The sequence below is a fragment of the Bos indicus genome, chromosome 17 (assembly GCF_029378745.1).
Source record: "Bos indicus isolate NIAB-ARS_2022 breed Sahiwal x Tharparkar chromosome 17, NIAB-ARS_B.indTharparkar_mat_pri_1.0, whole genome shotgun sequence".
Lineage (NCBI taxonomy): Eukaryota > Metazoa > Chordata > Mammalia > Artiodactyla > Bovidae > Bos > Bos indicus.
Genome location: NC_091776.1, coordinates 9,225,305 through 9,242,161, shown reverse-complemented (window position 1 = coordinate 9,242,161; position 16,857 = coordinate 9,225,305).

Here is a 16,857-nt window from a genome sequence, read left to right as displayed (position 1 = left end):
ATTTGTTGATGGAGCACTTTGGAGCACATCTGACTTCATAGTGAAGTGAAATTGTTCAGTTGTGTCCGACTGTTTGTGACCCTATGGACTGTAGCCCTGTAGCCCGCCAGGCTCCTCTGTCCATGGGATTTTCCAGGCAAGAATACTGGAATGGGTTGCCATTTTCTTCTCCAGGGGGTCTTCCCAACTCAGGGATTGAACTTGGGTCTTCCACATTGCAGGCAGACTCTTTACCCTCTAAACCACGAGGGAATAGGTGAATTAATACATAAATTCTTAATGTGACATTTCTTGTCCCATGGTCACATGTTTAGTTGTAGACTAGTACCGGAGACAAGCCAGGATCTATCATTCAAAATAAGCACAGACACTTGAAAAAAGGGTAATTGCTTTACCCACAAATCTTAACAATTTCTGCTGTGATTCTCCTATTGGGCTGGCTGCCAACCTAACCATTAGATTTCCTGGGTAAAAAGCAAACTAGTGAAGCTGCTTCCAGAAGTGTCTGGTCATCTGAAGAGCCTTCTTTTCCTCTGGGATCGTACTTGAAACTGACACCCTTTAATATGTCTTGTAAATGCTCAGATAGCATACTAAAAAGCAGTTATGTTTTCTCTCCTAAAACAAAAATGGCCCAAGTGCCATGACCTTTTGTAGTGGATAAAAAATATTGTATCTTATCATCTATTTTGGTGGAAGAGCCCAGGTTGCCTGGAAACGTCTTTTAAAGAAGTTAATATTAGGCTTCTATAGTTTTGTTTTTAAGCTTCTTTATTTTATCTTTTGTCTTAATCTTTTTGCTTTTATTTTGTTTTTATCTCCTATTTTCTGAAAAATGTATATTTTACTCAGGTATATTTTAGTAAGGCCTAAGGGTCTTACTATTTCCCATGAACTAGAATGTCTGTAAGATAATGAGACAATCCACTTCTCTAAAGGGAGTCCAGCTTATCTCTTACCAAGACTCATAAGATATGGAATTCCCCATATACTAGAGTCTCAGGAAAATGACAAATGTCCACTGCAATAATGAGTGATCCCCATAAGGTCCAAATTTGCAATTAAGGAAGATTAACAACTCAATTGAATGAGACTGAGCAATACATGAAATTAAAAGACGCTTACTCCTTGGAAGGAAAGTTATGACCAACCTAGACAGCATATTCAAAAGCAGAGACATTACTTTGCCAACAAAGATCTGTCTAGTCAAAGCTATGGTTTTTCCAGTGGTCATGTATGGATGTTAGAGTTGGACTATGAAGAAAGCTGAGTGCTGAAGAATTGATGCTATTGAACTGTGGTGTTGGAGAAGACTCTTGAGAGTCCCTTGGACTGCAAGGAGGTCCAACCAGTCCATCCTATAGGAGATCAGCCCTGGGATTTCTTTGGAAGGACTGATGCTGAAACTCCAATACTTTGGCCACCTGATGCGAAGAGCTGACTCATTTAAAAAGACCCTGATGCTGGGAAAGATTGAGGGCAGGAGGAGTAGGGGACGACAGAGGATGAAATGGTTGGATGGTGACACCGACTCAATGGACATGGGTTTGGGTGAACTCTGGGAGTTGGTGATGGACAGGGAGGCCTGGTGTGCTGCAGTTCATGGGGTTGCAAAGAGTTGGACGCGACTGAGCGACTGAACTGAACTGAGCAATACAAGTATTATACTTGACAACCAGGCTCTTGAAGACCATTAGTTAAGTGCATCTTTCGAACATAAAACTCCATGGACTCCTTCTAGTCAGTTTTACCACACCTTGATCCTATGGGCAAAACGTCCTTCAAAATTTTTAGTTTGTGTTGTCTTAATGTAGAAAATGTGAATTTTTTTCATGGATATATTCAAATTTTCTGAACAGCACTAAGCTCCTGTGGTTATTTGTCCTGGGGAAAAAATGAATAAATAGGTTTGAACCATAATGGGCAAGAAGCACCCACTATACCGAAGCTATCATGCTTTTCTCCCCTTTTTAAAAACAGAAAAGGGGATAGTTCCAATGTGCAGAGGTGGGGAAATGCTACCAGAATTGTTAGTTTGTCCAGCCTTTGTTAAAAATCACCTGCTTTTTCCTGTTCATTCACCAAATCGTCCATCTTTTTCTAATTTTCCCAACATAGTCATTTGGAATTTATCTCTCTTTATACATATTTCCCTGAAGACATTCCAAGGATAATTACATAAGCATAGCTTTTAATTACTAAGAGATAACACTTAGGGAATGCCATATTTAAAACATTTTTAATTCCAATTAAGTGACAATTTTACTACAGGTCACAGGCATTTCAATTTATTAATAATATCATATGGGTGAATATTAGATCAGTTCATATTATGCTTATAAGATACATACTGCACATGTCTATGATTATTTTTGTAAATGAAATTTCTGGATCAGAGGGAGTACATGTTCATAAGTCTGTCTTGAACAGACTTGCCCCCAAGAAAAAGATGAATTAATTTGTAATTCTATCAATAAGTGTACAAAGAACTTATTTCTTTATACCTTTGCTAACCTTAGATATTACAAGTAAACAGTTTTTGACATTTTGTTAGATAAAAAATATTGTATCCATTAAAAAATGCACAAATCACATATTTTTATAGGTTTCTTGTAATAATTTTTGCCATTTTTTAAATTGAAGTTTTTGTTTTCTTGATTTCTTTCTTTCTTTTTTTTTCCCCTCAGTCAGGTTTATTTTCCTCTAATGAGACAGTTTCAGCATTTCAAAGTTGGGCATTCTACACTCTTACAAACTTCAGTTATTAGCATCAGGAACATAAAAACATTGCAAGACCTCAAAACACAAATAAATACCAAATAAAACCACACACGATATACAGTAAACAAAAATATCAAGCATAATAATGCTATCAGGAATTAAGAATATTAAGCATATAATTGCCATTTATACCTAAAATATTTTCTCCAGTTTTTTTTTTTTTTATTCAATTTTAATTAAAAAAAAATTATACATGTGTTCCCCATCCTGAACCCTCCTCCCTCCTCCCTCCCCATAACATCCCTCTGGGTCGTCCCAGTGCACCAGCCCCAAGCATCCAGCATCGTGCATTGAACCTGGACTGGCATCTCGTTTCATACATGACATTTCACATGTTTCAATGCCATTCTCCCAAATCTTCCCACCCTCTCCCTCTCCCACAGAGTCCATAAGCCTGTTCTATACATCAGTGTCTCTTTTGCTGTCTCGTATACAGGGTTATCGTTACCATCTTTCTAAATTCCATATATATGCGTTAGTATACTGTATTGGTGTTTTTCCTTCTGGCTTACTTCACTCTGTATAATAGGCTCCAGTTTCATCCACCTCATTAGAACTGATTCAAATGTATGTAGCTTAAGGTAGAAGAAATACAAGTTTTAAGTATTGTTGTTGTTCTTCAGTCTCTAATTTGTGTCTGACTCTTTTGCGACCCCATGGACTGTAGCCCTCCAAGCTCTTCGTCCATGGAATGTCCCAGACAAGAATACTGGAGTGGGTTGCCATTTCCTTCTCCAGGGATTCTTCTCATCCTAGGAATAAAAACTTCACCTCCTGCATTGGCAGGTGAATTCTTTACCACTGAGCCACCAGGGAAGCTCAGTTTTAATTATATATGTGATAAATTTTATCCAACTCAAGGCTTGTACCTGGACTTTCTCTCTACTTTACATTTCAGTCATGCTCAATCTTACTTCAGTTTGATGTATGTTATTCGCTTCTCTAATTTAATAGAGGCCATGCTTTCAGGAAGTTTCCAATAACATGATGCTTTGTTATAATTCTTCCACACCTTGAGTGTATCTTTTCCTTTTTTCCCCAAGGAAGGATCTCTTCAAATTTTCCATTATTTAGAGTTTATAATTACCTGTTCTTGAATAAAAGAGATTAATTCAAGCTCAATGTTTGTCATTAAGCCACTTAGCTACTTGTGTTTAGATGTCTTTTGTTGGGTCTTCAGCTAGTATTTGGATGATGTACACAGTTATAAATTACCGAGTATTGAGCAGAGCTCCTGTGCTATACAGTAGGTCCTTATTAGTTCTCTCTTTTATATATAGGAGTGTGTATATGTCAGTCCCCCAAATTTAAATCTGACAGATGTTACAGATTACTGAAGTTGTTGTTCATTAATAGGAGAAAAGGAGATGAGTGTCAGAGAGGGATGAGCAGAAGTGGGGCATTCTCTTGAGTGCTGGCAAGGAAATTTGATGTGAACATTTATCAGTATTCAGAATATTACTGTTGCAACTTTACATCTCTGTGGTGTGTGGGCAGGCACAGTGTTCTCAGAAGAAAGAACATGTATGACGGCCAATAGATAGGAGCGCCCCAAGTAAGCACGTTGTGTGAATGGACTGCATATAGAAAAGGACTAGAGGAAATGAGGCTGAGGATAAGGCTGAGGGATTCATCATGTATATACCTGCCTGTGGAGTTTAACGTTATCTCAAAGGATACTGAAATGTTTAAAGCACGTGTGGGAACATGCTGGGACAGAAAGGTCACTTTGGCAATAATTTGATTGGAGCAGGAGGAGCTTCCTGATGGAGAGAATGCATAGGAAGTCATTTCAATGGTCCCAGCAGGAGAAAGGGAGCATCCTTTGCCTGTTTCATTTACTATTATTTTATCCATTCTGAGGGTTGTCTTTTCACCTTGTTTATTGTTTCCGGTGCTATGCAAAAGCTTTTAGGTTTAATTAGATCCCACTTGTTTATTTTTGCTTTTATTTCCATTACTCTAGGGGGTGGGTCATAGAGCATCTTGCTGTGATTTGTGTCATAGAGTATTCTGCCTGTGTTTTCCTCTAAGAGTTTTATACATCCTTTGAGATAAAGTTAAAATCCATAGACAGTAAGACCCTGGAGAGAAAATGAAAAGACTTTGTGACTGGAATATAAGACAAGGAAAAAAGGGAGGAATTCAGATGATTCTTACGCATTTGGTTCAGATTGTAGAGTCAGTGAGTGTGACTTTCACTAAAATAAACTGGTCTGTTTGTACTGCAGTATGGTGTGATAATGAACTCATTTTTGGTATTTCCTTAATGATTTCAGATAGAAATCACTATCAGAAATTTTCTACATAGGCAATTTTAAGTTTAGTGGAACAAACAAACTTAAAATGTTGCCAAGAATAAAATGAATTAAATTTTTTAACATATATGTATGCAGCCTATCTCTGGTGGCTCAGCAGTAAAGAATCCGCCTTCAATGCAGGAGATGCAGATTCGATCCTGATTTGATTGGGAAGATCCCCTGGAGTAGGAAATAGCAACCCACTCCAGTATTCTTGCGTGGGAAATCTCATGGACAGGAGAGCCTGGCAGACTATAGCGCATGGGGTTGAAAAAGAGTCAGACATGACTTAGTGACTAAAAACAAGCAAACAAACAAAATTGCCTATTTCAACTATTTGGATTGTGATATATTGCTGTTAAGGCTAATAAAATGGGAGAAAATAACCAGCAAGATCAGTATTCAAATCAGGTTTGAGTTGGCAGCATGAGGGAATGAGAAGGAGCTTATACTTTGGAAGACAGGAAATTAATATCCTTGAATGGAGTTTGCTCATTAACAGTGGAATTTGGGGCAAGGCACTTAGTCATTTGCTTCCTCAGTTCCCTATTTGTAAAAGATAGATAATATCATCTTTCAAATTTTTTCAGAGTCTTAAGCTTTGAACTAGATAGCTGATATGAAATTGCTTCCATATGCTGGTTTCATACCTGGAATGTTAAGAAACAAAGTTATTAGGTATTTACTGAAAATGGGCATTAGCACAGACATTTTCTAGTGAATTGCCCTATGAGGTAAATAAGACAAGGATGTGTGCATTTTAATGCTACCTTTGACAAAAAATATATATTTAATCCATTTTTTAAAACATAATGATTTAGAGGCTAGGACATTGCAAATGTAAATTATGACACATTAAAAATGAAATCGAGCTAAAATGGCAGTACTTAGCACCCGGGAGGATATTTTGGTGATCAATTTTTTGATTACCATTTTCCGTTATTAAAAATACAAGAAAGAGAAAAGAAAATGGTTTTGCCTTCAATATTAATATAAGTTTCAACTCCTGGCTGTGGTTACACCATATATATCACAGCCAAACTTCTTACAGAAGTAATACGGAGCATTTCATATTCTTTCAAATAAGTTCACATAATTAAGAAAGTGTTTTTCAAATGAAATAGAATTATCTCATTTACTCTGCTGTATTTACATATGTCTTTCATGAAGAGCTATTTGGCAGTAAATCTAGTTGTTCTTTAAATAAACATACCAAAATACTTCTTCAGAGTCTAAAGTTCTGCTAAGAGGAAAAAAATCCACACCAGTGTTGCCTCTGTAAAGATATTATCACTGCTCTTTTTTTTGGTCTAGAGACAAAATATTGGAGAAAATGGAATTTTACCAAAAGCAAGTTATGAATTCCCCTTCTACAGAATCTTATCCTTCAGTATTTTATGAACCAAAAAAAGTTAATAGATTATTTTTTTAAAGTACTCATTTGCTCGAAGTATGTCAGAATAAAGAAACTGATAATTATTTACCTAGTTTCAATCCTAGGTAAGCTCTCCTTGGGCAGAAGTCCAAATGAAAGGCTTATCCATTGCAGCTTGTGTTTGTCAGATGAAGCCCTACACATTTAAAACTCAAAACTTACAGGCCCCACATCTGATTGATAGGTGTTTTTAGCTAGTGTCCATTCAGCACCGTGGCTTTCATTACCAAGTTGACATTTCGGGGTGTGTTATCTTTCAGAGATTCTATTTTAACTCTGTTGTAAAAAACGAGGGGGGAGATATTTTAACAGTTGAATAATGTTGAGAATCACTTTCCAACTTGTATCTGAGTGTTGAGCACATTCATGTTGATGCCAGGGCCTCAGTCCAGTTCAGAACTGATCTTTGCAGTCAGGCTACTTGGGTTCAAATCCTGGCTTGGCCTCATAGTAACTGTGACTTGAAACACTTTGCCTTCCTTTGCTGTGCCTTTCAGTTCAGTTCAGTTCAGTCACTCAGTCGTGTCCGACTCTTTGCGACCCCATGAATCACAGCACGTCAGGCCTCCCTGTCCATCACTAACTCCCGGAGTTCACTCAAACTCACGTCCATCAAGTTGGTGCTGCCACCCAGCCATCTCATCCTCTGTTGTTCCCTTCTCCTCCTACCCCCAATCCCTCCCAGCATCAGGGTCTTTTCCAATGAGTCAACTCTTCGCATCAGGTGGCCAAAGTATCGGAGTTTCAGCTTCAGCATCAGTCCTTCCAATGAACACCCAGAACTGATCTCCTTTAGGATGGACTGGTTGGATTTCCTTGCAGTCCAAGGGATTCTCAAGAGTCTTCTCCAACACGACAGTTCAAAAGCATCAATTCTTTGGCACTCAGCCTTCTTCACAGTCCAACTCTCACATCCATACATGAGCACTGGAAAAACCATAGCCTTGACTAGATGGACCTTTGTTGGCAAAGTAATGTCTCTGCTTTTTAATATGCTGTCTAGGTTGGTCATAACTTTCCTTCCAAGGAGTAAGCGTCTTTTAATTTCATGACAGCAATCACCATCTGCAGTGATTTTGGAGCCCCCAAAAATAAAGTCTGACACTGTTTCCACTGTTTCCCCACCTATTTGCCATGAAGTGATGGGACCAGTGCCTTAGTTTCCCTAATTAAAAAAATGGGAAAAATAGTAGGACCTATTTCATCGCTGTTGAGAGCATTACATTGGTAAACACATAAAGTATTCTTGACACCTCAGTAATAAAAAGCTATTGTTGTTATTATGAACTCAGAATTGTTATTATAATATGAAGATAATAAACAATGAAAAGGAAAAGATTAGGCTCTTCAACTGGTACTCTTGACATTGTGGGCTTCCCTTCTGGTTCAGGCAGGCAGCGGGTAAAACATCTGGCTGCAGTGCCAGAGATCTGGGTTCAGTTCTTGAGTTGGGAAGATCCTTTGGAGAAGGGAACAGCAACCTATTCCTGTATTCTTGCCTGGAGAATCCCATGGACAGAGGAGCCTGGTGGGCTACAGTCCATGGGGTCACAAAGAGTTGGACACGACTGAGTGACTTTCACTCTCATTTTTCACTTGACATTGCAGGGATTTGGGGAAGGAGGAATATATCAGAAGGGGGCTCTGCACCCAGAGATGCCCCCTCTTCCTAATGCCTGTGATCAATCTTGGAATATCAAGAGAAGGGGGAGTGTATCATTACATCCCTAAAATGCTGGTGACCTAATCGGAACCTTCAGCTCTCTTCTTATTGGTAAAATTCATTCCCAAATAAATCCCTTCTCTCCTCCCTGCCCCCGCAAACTTGCAAAACCCACATGCCTCATTTGAGAAATACATGTGCCAAGTTTGAAATTTTAAAATTCAGACTCCTCTAATTTTTTTGCATACACATAAATTCTGGCAAATTTCAGTGCTGGTTAAAAAAACACGTTTTTGCTTGTTGGAATGCTATTATCGCTCCAAACGATTGAACAGATTTCTTCAGCCTTTCTGAATGTAGTTCATTTCTGAGAAGACAATAAGGATGAAGAATTTCTTCCTCAAGGGTCATGCTGGGGGAGGCTTAGAAAGTACTAAGTTGCTGCATATAATACCCAGAAAAAGTTTCCTCTCATCTTTAGCTGGTTATTTCAGGTATTTCTCTCTCTTTTTTTTTTTTTCAAACTTCCCAGTGAGACAACATAGCCTTGACAAAATGAAAGATGAGTTTCAGTTGCAATCTATAATCCTCACATAACCCATTATGATGGATAGTCTGTTGGCAAGTCTGGTGGGCTGTAGTATCTACTTTTTCAATCCCATGCTCATCTAGGTCTTGCTATGAAGTTATTTTGTAGAAGTGCTTAATATCTGTGATCAGTTGACTTTAAGTAAAAAAGATGATCCTTGATAATGTGGGTGAGGCTTATCAAATTGGTTGAAAGGCCTAAGAGCAAAATTGAGATGTCCTAAAGAAGAAATTCCATATGAGATCTGCTTTGTCAGCTCCTGCACCAGTTTCCAGCCTATCGGCCTGCTCTACTAATTTTGAACTTTGCTCCCATCTCATAACACAATAACTTGACATTAATAAATCTCTTTATCTACCTACTTACCTACCTACGTTTCTTTATATTTATCTATCTATCACTGGCTCTACCCCTTTCTCTGGTGGAACCCTGACTGATAAAATCTTCATCTCAATTGTGATATAAAATGCAAAGTACCCATTTCACTGGCCCAAGACTTTTTATTTCAATTGCTTAAACAATTTATTTTAAAAAGCATTTAAGCAACTGATATAGCTGTTTTTTAATGTTTTATTGAAACATTTTACACACATATACACACACAGAGAACACAAATCCAATTGAACACATTTGTGTAATCAACTCTCAGATCAAGAAACAACATAATCTGCACACAAGAAGATGCCTTGGTGCTCCTTATCATCATGCCCCACAATCCTCCTTCCACATTAGTTGAAAGGTGGATCCTTAGGAAATGAAGCCACGAGAAGACTCTGAAGTTCCTGTGTATACTCTCTTAAGTCCGGCCTCCTTCCAGCTCCCTGTTACAGCCACTCTTCCCTTAGTCAGTCTGAGGGCTCAGTCCCATTCCTCACTTGGAAAGCATTACTCATATCTAAATATACACATTCTCCAAATCCCTTAGGTTATAAAAATTTTCATGGCAATTGGTTTAGCAATGTGGAAAAAAAGAAATGGATAAGAGAAATGGAAAACCCTTTCAAATAGCTTGATTGCTGTGGTGATGAGAACAAAATTAGATTAACCTGGCTGTTAAGGGTTTGCACATGGATAAAATATATGTATTTGTGTCACAGTTATGGGCTTCCCAGGTGGCGCTAGTGGTAAAGAACCCTCCTGGTAATGCAGGAAACATAAAAGATTTGGATCGGGAAGACCCCTGGAGGAGGGCATGGCAACCCAGTCCAGTATGCTTGCCTGGAGGACCCCATGGACAAAGAAGCCTGGCAGCTACAGACCATAGGGTTGCAAAGTCTGACATGACTGAATCGACTTAGCATGACTTAGCATGCATGCATATCACAGTGTATACAGGTTCATATCTTATCTCTTCTAATACGTTGCAAACTCCTTAAGATATCTTCCCAGTAGAGCTTAGCGATGCCCCCACACTGCCTAGGGCAGATGCTCAGCCAGCACCTGTTACATGGATTAAAAACAATAATCGTTACTCAGTTTTTAGTACAGACCCATTAAAATTAGAGCAGATTATGCATTTTGAGGATGGCCATTGTTTATCCTCCAAAAGAAATTTAGATTTCCTAATGGTTTCTTAATCTACTAAAGCAGGAATACATGGAACAAATCTAAATAAAGCCTTGATAGATCAACACCTGGGATGCTGCAAAATACTCCGATTTTGTCCTCTTGAGAAACAAGATCAACAGAAGTAATCAAGGGGACGGTTTTCCTTATAGTAAATGATCAAGGAAACTATGAAAGACCTATAACAAGGATGTGAACAAATACTATGAAATTCTTGATGTCATTTCTTCTTTTAGTTATCAACCTTTCCTTTCCCTGGTGGCTCAAACTGTAAAGGACGGGCCTGCAGGAGACCTGGGTTTGATCTCTGGGTCAGGAAGATCCCCTGGAGGAGGAAATGGCAACCCACTCCAATATTTCTTGCCTGGAGAATCCCCATGGACAGAGGAGCCTGATGGGCTACCGTCCAGGGTGTCACAAAGAGTCGGACATGACTGAGCAACTTCCACTTTCTTTTTTTTTTTTAATTTTATTTTATTTTTAAACTTTACAATATTGTATTAGTTTTGCCCAACATCGAAATGACTCTGCCACAGGTATACCCATGGCTCCCCGTCCTGAACCCGCCTCCCTCCTCCCTCCCCATACCCTCCGTCTGGGCTGTCCCAGTGCACCAGCCCCAAGCATCCAGCATTGTGCATCGAACCTGGACTGGCAACTCGTCTCATACATGATATTACACATGTTTCAATGCCATTCTCCCAAGTCTCCCCACCCTCTCCCTCTCCCACAGAGTCCGCAAGACTGATCTATACATCAGTGTCTCTCCACTTTCACTTTTCACTGTCTTTCCCAACAGAACTCCTTGAAAAGCGTATCCATTCTGTTTGGACCTAATTTCTCTTCTCCTTACTCCCTCAAGCCCTCCTCAACCTACTTTTTGCCTGTACCAAACCTACCAAGACTCACCTCGAGGGGCCACAGAGCTCAGGCCTCCTAGGACAGGACCATTTGATGAAACTGGCCACTCCCTCTTTTGTGAAATTCTTGGCGTAGCTTCCAGGACACACTCTGGAGAATGCTCTTCTGCCTACTCCTATGGGAGGTTTGTGTTGATCCCCCCTCAGCTCCCAGACACCTTGTGCCCAGAACCAGGTCTTGCCTCTTCTCTCTGTCTGCACCCTCTCTTCAGTCTCATTTCCTGCATCACCTTCTGTGTGTTGATGACTCTCAGGTCTAGAGTCTCGGGTTCCGCTCTGGCAAGGCTCCCAGTTCTAGCTACCTGGTCAACATCTTTAAAAGATCTCTACAGTGCACTGTCAATGGTAACACGTCCAAACTGGCCTCTGTCTTCTCCCAAACTTCCCCTGATCTTTCACCACAAGCTTGTTTCTCATGTGTTTTTTCTAATTTCAGGCCAGAATCTCATCTTTGATTTTGGTCTTTCACACTCTGCTTCCAATCCCTCAACAAATGCTATGGTTCTCTCTTAAAATTGTTTTCAGAACTTAACATGACTTTCCACCAGTAACATCACCTGTTACATGCATGCATGTGCTCAGTGGACAAGTTGTTTCCAACTCTTTGCAAACCCCATGGACTATAGCCAGGCTCCTCTGTCCAGGAATTCTTCAGGCAAGAATACTGGAGTGGGTTGCTATTCTCTTCTCCAGGGGATCTTCCCAGCCCAGGGATCGAACCCAGGTCTCCTGTATTGGCAGCTATGTTCTTTACTACTGAGCCAAGCCACCAGGGAAGCCCCATATCTCACAGAGATAGTTACAATTGTCTCCTGACATAGCCTATCTGCTGTAGTTTCTCCTGCGTCTGGTCTTTTCTCAGTAGAGCAGCAATAGTGATCCTGTTGAAAAGTATGTCAGATCATGTTACTCATCTGCTAAAAACCTTCTGCTGGCTTTCCAACACACTCAGAGTGAAATCTAAAGTCCTTCTTATCTAGGCCTGCAAGAGCTAATGTGATCTGGCAACCTCATTTCTTACCACTCTTTTCTTCTCCTGCTTGCCATACTGGCCTTCCTGTGTATGCTCAAAGTTCCTGCATTTGCTGTTTCCTCTGCCTAAAACACCCTTCCATAGATAGCAGGCCCTTGTTTTCATCCAATGAGCTTCTCCTGTGGACTTTCTATCTCTATCATATTTGAAATTGCAGCCACCTCCACACTCTTTGTCTCACTTTCCTGCGTAATTTTTGTCCAAAGTACTTATGAACACGTTGTATATTATATATTTTGCTTATTTAAGATGCAGAATGAACGTTCTAGGAAGGCAAAGGGCTTGTGTGTGTGTGTGTGTGTTTTCTCCAATAAATCCTATCACCTTGAAATTTAAGTACTCAAATTATTTGTTGAACGATTTTGCTTCTTCCCTTCTCTCCTCTCCTCTTCCTCCGTTCCCTTCGCCTCTCTTCCCCTTTTCTCTTGCCATTTCTGCTAGATGTATTCTTTTGATGATCTCCCCAGTTGCACGGCTTTAGTTACCACAAGGAGTATAATCCCAAACTTAAAAAAACTTATTGCAATGTAAAATATATTTAGAGCCATCTGCTCCTATTGAGAAAAAGAGCTAAGCAACATAGAACTAAAGTGTTGTTTCAAATAGTTGGTAATTACCATATGGGACTTATTTCTACTACCAACAAGTTTACTCAGTATCTTACCATTTCTGCTTGGATTATTAGAATAGCCTCTTAGTAACTCGTGTGAACTCATGTGTGAATGCTTCTAACTCATGTGTGAACTGTGTGTAACTTCTGTGTGAAAGCCTCTGCTTTTCAGTCATCAGTGTAATCATATCACACATATTTAAACATATTTCATTTGTTTCCTGGGAAATAGGAGGAGGATAAAAGTGATAATGATGATAAAGGTGTAGAATCATGTATTTTGAAAAACCAGATGAATTTGTTCTTTCACTCAAAGTCAAATATATGTTTCTGTATGAATTAACTAACCCTAAGGAGAGATTTCAAAGAATGCCTGGATTATATGTGTATATAATGTTTCCATTTCTTGAATGACTCTGCTTAGTTGAGTCAGAAGACCTATATTGCAACTAGAACTTTTAAGCATTTGGTTCTTTCAAAGATAGTAGAGTTAAAGCTAGGGGCTTCCCTGGTGGCTCAGACAGTAAAGAATCTGCCTGCAATGTAGGACACCCCGGTTCTATACCTGGATTGAGAAGATCCCCTGGAGAAGGGAATGGCTGTCCTGAGGAACATGATGTGTTCCTGTAATGCTGTGGATTATTGCTCATCATTGGGCCCCAATTTGGGTTGGGTCGGCATCTTCTTTGCTAAGAAAGTCATCCACAAAATCCATTTTAGATAGATCCATTTCTTTGTTAGGTTACATGGTATTTGAGTGGTGCAGAGTGTGGATCAGTTTTCTTGTAGGAAACACAGAAGTAGAAGTGTTTTCCAAATCTTTCTTTACTTGAGTGACATTCTTCACTGGTCCAAACTTCTTTGGCTAATTGATTTTGCAAACAAGACCTTAGCCAACCTTCAGAGCAGCTGTTTCTGGAATAACGGAGACTGGCAAGGGAGGGAATAACTGTGGCTTTAACAGGCATGCATTCGCTTTCCACCACATTCTAAATTGCCGTCTCTGAAAGGATTGCTTTTGATGACCAAATGCATCTTGTTTTCTCTTTGTTAAAAAAAAAAGAAAGAACCTACAGCCCTGTTTTTTAGATGATGATAACACAAAGGAGTCACTGGAAAAATTGGCAAGAGTGAATTGGGTTCCTAATAGGCTGGCCACTGTGACCTGGGGTATTTTTATGAGAAACCCAGTAATGCCCGTTTCATTTTGGAATAGATTCCTTTTCCCCAGTGGCACCCCAGGAGCCTCACTGTCTGTTTCAATTATAAATTCCCTGTCTTTTCATCACAGGCTCAGGGCTATAACTGACTTCTGGCAATGTATGATCAAGCCTAAAGGCATTTAGGGAGCGAATTGTACCATTTGTTGAACATGTAAAAGTCTCTGATACTTGGTGATGAAATTAAAATGTCATTTAGTAAATTAATATGTTAATGGACAGGAAATCACTTAAGAGGGATAAGCAGTGTCTTCCAACCCTGGAATTTTAGAGCTGGGAGGAAACTTCGGGATCATTTAGTTTAACTCTTGATTTTACCTATGAGGCCAAGGGAGATTAAGTAGTTGGTTTAAGGTCATATCTGACTTAAATAGGTCATCACCTAATTCCCTTCAATTGCCTATTTTGTGACCCACAGTTTTGTTCTCACTGTAATAAGGCTTTGGTGAAAGAGCAAAATTGTAAACCAGACCAAAGATCTTATGTGCTTATTTTCATTTGTTGACAGTCTTCTTTTTACTAGCAGCATAGGGCAAGTATAATAGCATACTAGGCTTGGGCTAGGGGACAGCTGTGAAAGTGGAGAGGCATCTTTGCTTGTAATTCAGTTGCTAAGTCGCATCTGACTCTTTGCGACCTGATGGAGACTCTTTGCGACCTGATGGACTGCAATGTGCCAGGCTTTGCCATCCTTCACCATCTCCTGGAGCTTGCTCAAACTCATGTCCACTGAGTCAGTGATGCCATCCAACCATCTCATCCTCTGTCGTCGCCTTCTCCTCCTGCCTTCAACTTTCCCAGCATCAGGGTCTTTTCCAATGATTTGGCTCTTCACATCAGGTGGCCAAAGTTTTGGGGCTTCAGGTTCAACCTCAGTCCTTCCAATGAACACCCAGGACTGATCTCCTTTAGGATGGACTGGTTGGATCTCCTTGCAGTCCAAGGGACTCTCAAGAGTCTTCTCCAACACCACAGTTCAAAAGCATTAATTCTTCTTTATGGTCCAGCTCTCACATCCATACATGACTGGAAAAGCCATAGCTTTCACTATATGGACCTTTGTTGATAAGGTAATGTCTCTGCTTTTTAAAATGCTGTTTAGGTTTGTCATAGCTTTTGTTCCAGGGAGCAGGCATCTTTTAATTTCATGGCTGCAGTCACCACCTGCAGTGATTTTGGAGCCCAAGGAAATAAAGTCTGGCACTCTTTCCATTGTTTCCCCATCTATTTGCCATGAAGTGATGGGACCGGATGCCATGATCTTCATTTTTTGAATGTTGAATTTTAAGCCAGATTTTTCACTCTCCTCTTTCTCTTTCATCAAGACACTCTTTCGTTCCTATTTGCTTTCTGCCATAAGGGAAGTGTCATCTGCATTTCTGAGGTTATTGATATTTCTCCCAGCAATCTTAATTCTAGCTTGTGTTTCATCCAGCCTGGCATTTCACATGAGGTACTCTCAATAGAAGTTAAATAAGCAGGGTGACAATATACAGCATTGGCATTCTCCTTTCCCAATTTGGAGCCAGTTTGTTGTTCCGTATCCAGTTCTAATTGTTGCTTCTTGACCTGCATACAGATTTCTCAGGAGGCAGGTAAGATGGTCTCTGGTATTCTCATCTCTTTATAAGAATTTTCCACAGTTTGTTGTGACCCACACAATCAAAGGATTTAGCTAAGTTGATGAAGCAGAAGTAGATGTTTTCTGGAATTCTCTTGCTTACTCTATGATCCAACATATGTTGGGAATTTGAGAGACATATGAGTCAATATTATTTTAGGGTGTTATTGTTGACGGCTGAGTGAAACAGGATGGTTATCAAATTATCTTTCATAGAAATAGCTACAAGTAGATAAAAGTTTTGGGGTTTAATAGTCGAAGACACAAGGGTGTTTTGGATTGTTGTTTTAGTTAGTGTGAACACACTGCGTCACTGTCAAGCATTCCTCAGTGTCTCATATTCTGGATTTTCAGTTATTTTTGGTTATTGGGCAGCCACTATCTGAAAGCACGAACCTGAAAAACAAACTTAGAAGACCCTTTGGAATGCCCAGAGAGATGGAATTTAACATTTATGGCTGAGACACTGAAGTTTTGTAGAAAGACTTGCTAGGAAGTGAGAGTTTTTGTTAGGCCTTCAGAATTGTCTGATGCAGAATCAGTCTATTAAAATGGTCCCTGTGGAGAATGGATGAACCCAGAGATACTGCAATATGCTATTGAAGATCGTGGGGACCCTAGAAATGTTTTAGGATTTGAATTTCCCTTTAGTTGGCCATGAGGCAGGCTCTGTACTATCTTCTAGAATAAACATTTTTTCCCCTAACTAGTCCTGAACATTCACATTTGATTATGTGATACTCATATCTTAATTATCAGGGTATCAACAGTGTCTGCCACATGGTAGATACTCAAGTATTTTTCAGGTGAATGTAAAAGGATTATGAATTGGATTTAATTCAGAGAAGGACAGGAAGCCAGTGAAGGGTTGCAACTTGAGCGTGGTTGTGTATTCAAGGCTGGACAAAATACACCAGCTGTCTAGATCCTATCACCCAGAGGTTCATGGGAGTCGCTTGTTCCTTTATTTTTTTCCATCCAGTTTAGGGAGAAAAAGAACAAATTACCCACCCATCTGTAAAATAATGATCAACAGCCTTCTGTGGTGGCCTATGACTGTTCTGATATATGTAAGGACTATAAAGAAAGTGAAATTGTTAACAGTCAACAAATACCAAT